This window comes from Apium graveolens, chromosome 5 (genome assembly GCF_009905375.1).
Source record: "Apium graveolens cultivar Ventura chromosome 5, ASM990537v1, whole genome shotgun sequence".
NCBI lineage: Eukaryota > Viridiplantae > Streptophyta > Magnoliopsida > Apiales > Apiaceae > Apium > Apium graveolens.
This window is the reverse complement of record NC_133651.1, coordinates 158,673,252-158,679,251: the sequence shown is the minus strand read 5'-3', so window position 1 is coordinate 158,679,251 and position 6,000 is coordinate 158,673,252.

Here is a 6,000-nt window from a genome sequence, read left to right as displayed (position 1 = left end):
ATGATTTAGGAGCTCAAACTTATAGGATATCCATAACTATGCATAAGGAGTCTTAGATAATTACCTTGCAATTTAACAAAGCTTGGAACTAGGTTTTTGATTTTTCTTTCTTTGGAAAAGAAGAAAAGCTGAGAGCTTGATGAAGAATGGGGAGAAAATTTTGTGTTTTTGGTGAAAATGAATTGTTGGCTTGGTTGGTTGACATTTTGATTTGTTTTGTTACCTTTTTACCATGGTAATTTTTGTGTGGTTCTAATTCAACCAACAACACACTTGCTTAGTCATGCTTATGTCACCATGTGATGTCACCCTCCCTCCTTTGTCCTCTTCTCATTGGTTTGATGACATCATCCCCACTAATCTCTTCGATTAGCTTTTAATTATTTGGCTAATGACCGCTGATCTGTTATACGGTTCGCTTAACTTTCGTTTTCGTTTATCGTTTGAGGGATCATACCCGGGATCTTATTACTTAGGTTCCCTTAACCTTTCTCAATACATTATATTCCTTTTTATGATCCTCTATTAAAATTCTTGAATTTAAATCCTTTTTATCTTGTTACCTTATACTCAATTCTTTCGATATCTGGTGGATTTTCGGGAAAAATCAAAAGGTTCAAATTTGGATTATGACGATCTTTACATACACTTATATATCATATAGAGTACCCATAAAATCTCAGAATATCCATAAAAGAACCCCTACATAGTGTGACATGAAAAGTTTTCTTAATCAGCATAATCAGCAAAACACTATTCATAAGGGTTTCAAAAATTCCAAAAATTGGGGTTATTATAGTCTCCCCTCCTTAAAAGGATTCCGTCCCGGAATCAGATAGAAAATGAGTAGGGATACTTTCTTAGAATTGCACTTTCTAACTCTTACATAATTTTCTCACATTGTGGTTCTACCATCAAACTCTGACTAGTTTGATAACTCTTCTCCTAAGCATTTGTCCATTTTTGATCTATAACCCTTCCTGGTTGCTCCATGTAGGTTACGTCTGGTAGCATGTCTATGCGCTCATATGCCCCTATTTATCTGGCATCCGAATTACACTTCCTTAACATTGATACGTGGAACACGTTATGAACTTGCTACATGTTCGGGGGTAGGGCTAGCTCATATGCTAACTTCCCAATACGTCTTAATACCACAAAGGGTCCAACAATTCGTAGGCTTAGCTTTCCTTTCTTTTTGAACCTCATCAATCCTTCCCAAGGGATACCTTTAACATTACTAGGTCCCCAATTTCCTATTCTTTGTCCTTTTGTGTCGAATCAACATACTTTTTATGTCCATCTTGGTCTACTACCAGCCATCCTCTGATTAAATCTATTATATCCTTGGTCCTTCGAATCACTGCTGGTCCGGGCATCTTGCGCTCTGCAATCTTCATCCTAATATAAGGGAGATCGACATTGTCTTCCCTCAAGGATCTCATAAGGCGACATCTCGATAATGACATGATCTATTGTCATGAAAAAACTTAATCCGCGTTAAGTGATCATTCCAAATTCTTTCAAGTCTATTGCACAGACTCTCATTATAGCTTTTAGCATTAGAGCTTTTGCTTCTCAATACCCATTCTTTTCCAGTTCGTAATCGTTACTACCTTCCGTTCCTAATATTATACTGATTACACTTTTGCTCGTTAGTGTTCTATAACCTCTTAATAATCGCGTCAACCTTAGTATCACGAACGCGTTAGAATCGGAATACCACCATACTTGGTACCACTTCCTCTCTAGCTGCCTCCATCTTCGAAAGTTTGGTCCTTCATATAGAAGTAAAAGAATTTATTGAGAGATCACTATGATCATGAACACTTATTCTATTGCATAGTTAGTACAGAAGGTGGCCAGCCTTTAGTACTTGACAAGCAATTAAACAACATGTGGTATCCTACTAGGCTTCTATCACACAGATAGATAGTCATTCGGCAATACCTCCCCTTCTGGGAGGGTTGTTCTTCTCAGCTTATACAAAATGAAAAGGATAGAAAAGAATGAATTGAAGAGAATTGTATATATATAAATTATGCTGCCACAAAATATCTGGCTTGGAATTTACCTCTGAACTATAGAGGTTTGTCATAGGAGACCAAAACATATACGTATATATATCAACATCAGGTATTCGCTATTCCGTCCATCATTCTATGGACCCATGCTCTTCCTCGAGCTTATACACAATCACCTTTGAAACTCCCTCGATATCGAAACTCGAATCTGGGACCTCATTCTTTATATCATCGTTACTGGAATTTTATGCTTGCACTGCAACCTTCCTCGTATAGTAATACGACTCTCTATTGATAGAAGGAATAAATATTCAATAGGTAAATAATCGACCTAGTTTTTCTATCAAAGATAACTTATACGTCAACACGACCCGATTAGTGGTACTCAATCTCAACATCCACTCCAATACAACTCTCACGGTTGTGATCAGCTCATTGCTCGCAGAATCATTGCTGCATTACTATGGTCCACCACTGACCTACTGTCGTCATTCACTTTCCATGAAATTTTAATATCTAACCATACGGAGTCCATACATGTCGTATCTAATTCTTCTAAGGAGGTAACATGATCACCATTCATGATTCATGAAGAACACTCCTGAACTTGACGTACATATGACATGAAGCAGATAAATTTGCAGAAGAGTTTCAATGAAGGCAACGATAGCAGGTTAATACCATTCTTAATCATATGTCTTGATTGGGAGACATGCATCTCAAAGGTTCATTTAGTCATTCCGTAACATGGTCCTGGCTTATCTCAAGATAGTACCTTCTAAGATAGATAGCCCGCTCATGGCGATTATACGAATTAAACCTTTACCAAACTACTATTACGGTTGGATATTGCACAGTCATCAGAAGGAATGTTAATCTTCCAAACCATAATACAACCTTCACAACTTTAATCCTTATTACTGTATTCCTCTGGCACAAGCGCCTATAATTATCCTCTTACCTTTAAGGTGTCGGCCACCTCTTTGGCCTTTCCTGATAGTAAAATTTCCTTACAGTCAATGTCATTTTAACCACCTCCAAATAAATTTTCTACCTCATTTCAATCACTGCTTATGTGAAAATGCTTTTCTTTAATATCTGATGAGTAAATAAAAAAAATATCACCATTTTTCCATAAGGTATTGCCTCAATCTTTAGAGGTTAATCACTGCACGACTGACTCTCAATCATACTTAGAACATCTTTTATCATAGGTCCTAATTGCCCTGAACCATTTCGACCTTTACTGGTTCGATCCATACTTTTTCGTGGTTTAACATGTGCCCCACTTGGCATCATTATAATTACGTCACATTTCCTTTATCAAAATTTCTATTCTTGAGAACTTTGATTATTACCTTTCTCCCTGTAAAACCTCGAAGGTTATCCTTAAATCCTTCATCATGTACACCCTAGGTACAAGGCATATCAAAATACCATTTACTAATACTAGAACCATTGTCTATGTACTTCTGAAAAATTTCTTTACTGATCTTTAAAGGTTGTTGCTACCTTGATCCTTTCTAATTCATACTGTCAAAACTCATGTTGTCCCTATTTAAGGGTGAAATGCCAACCTTTATGCATTCCCCTAGGATTTGTCTCAAGTTATCGAAGTTATATCCTTAATCCCACCTTTAAAAAGGTACTTGCATCCTTCCATGGATAAATCAAGTCATATATCCTTGATAGATTATCTTATTCATCATTCCCACCTCGATAGTCTATACCTAATTTCATAATAGCATCCTTATTCAAATTGAGGTCAATCCATATGGCCTCCAAAAGATAACAATGGTCATCCGCTTTTCTTTCCTGATTTGGTAATGATAACATGGATGTTCTGGAAAATATTGGTCGTGTTCAACGTCAACATCTTCTTAATAAATCCTTATTTTCTTTTGTTGTTTATCTTAACAGTCATCTCAATGTTGGGATATCTTTCATACCTGGCGTCTCCCTTTCTGGGTATCATGCCACCGGTCTTACACTTCACATTCTTGAAGGTCACTTCCTTCATCCAATTTTCTTAATTTCTAACTTTCTTGTCTCCTCAGTCTATCCGCGTCTCATTATTTATCCTTCGAACTATCTCAAGGTTTCCTCGAATCCTCCCAACTTACAGGGGATAAAATATATGTATCTCTTATTCCTTCAATCATCAACTTTAACTCATGGTGAATCAGCCTCATCCTGACGATTACATACTTTTCTATTTCTATTGCTACGAGTCTTTAGGGTTTCCTCATACCCAACTCCCTTATCATTCCTCAAACTCTATTGCCTTTTTATTCCTTTCCACTTCAGTTTCTTTTTATTTTCCTTTCTCTTATCATTATTTCATGAACCCACTAATCATTAACTTCAAGCATCACATCGTTCGGGGATTCTTGTCATCAGAACGAATCTTGACAACTTTTACAACTTAGCTTCATATTTCATCATACTCGTCCGCCTTTGTTCTGGCTCTAAAGCTTTTACACTATCTCCATAACCTTGGGAATTACTTTCCCAAAAACAATTGACTGAACTTTAATCAGTTTATTCTAACCTCTGGCTCCGTGCCTTTCTTGGTCTTTCACCAGTGGTGGCCCTTCTCTTAGGAGGGTAAGTGACAAAAATAGTCTTTTGTGATTTGTCCATCATTTAGAATCTCAAATGATTCCTATATTTCCTTTAGCCAGGCTCTTGCCTCGACTGGGTCAGCTTGTTCCTTGGAACTCTAAGGGCTTAGCGACTTAAAGGTCCTGAAAAAATTTCTCGCCGCATTGTTTCCTCAGGGTGGTGGTTGGGGATAATAGTCTAAGTTCTGTTTAGGCAGGTCCATGGACTGCCCAATAGGAGTACCATCCTGGTTCTTCCTATCTTGCTCGACTTCTATTTTCTCAGTCTAAATATTTCTTCCTACTCCCCATAATTGGGGTGATCTTTTAATTTAAAATCATCATTTTCCACTTCATTATATTCTGGGTTCCTTATATCTTAATTACGACCTCCCTGATTATCACATTCAAGGTTTGCCCCTAATCTTATTCCTCGTGGGGGCATGATGCTTGGAAAAATTTTGAGAATCTCCGGATATTTGTCTTACTTACTTTGCTTAAATCTTTCCCTCGTTCAGTCCTTGCATGATTGTAAATTATGAATTCTCAAGTTCTATAAACTTCATGACACTCTCTTAAGTGTTAACAGCGCAATTAACAATATGAACTTATCACAAACAAACTGATCTGAACTGAAATTAACGATTATATACTTAACCATTTGTTCGAGGGTACAACAACTAAACACATTACAGAGAATTACATTATTTGATCTGATCGCTTCTATCCTAAAAGTACTACCATAGATAATCATCTAGTCATCAAAACTAACCATTCATAACTTAGGCTAATCCTCCAAAAGCGGTGCTAAATGAAACCCTTGTCTGATTGCTCTGGCTCTGCACACTACCATGGATCAAGAAATGCGGGCACGCACGACATCCCTAACCTGCTCCATCACAGAGGTGATGAGGTCTAAGATAGTCGCAAGTAGAGCTGGATCAATCTGACCCTCAAGATGGCCTCTAGCTGTAACACGGGTGGTAGCCTCAATCCTTTCCATGCTATTAGCTAATCCTGCCGGAAGTACCCCGCCTCAATCCTTGGTGTAGTAAGTCGATCCAACAGATCACTCCTAACATTACGGGCCTCAGACAGGCCACCCAAAGTCATGTAATAATCGGCGATAAGAGAAGCCTGAGTGGTTGCATCTAGCAGTCCATGGGGTGCAGGTGGTGCAGGCCCAGGGGATCCAAATGGATAACCAAGCACGGTATCAGGTGATAATGGTGCAGGAGATAAAGGTGGCATTTCCTCAGTAGGTGTTGGGCTCTGTACAGGGGAGGGAACAGGAATTGGTGGAACCTCATGGATGTCTTCAGGAACCTCGGGAAGAGGGTCTGATACTGGTATAATTGGTGCCGTGGAAGGCC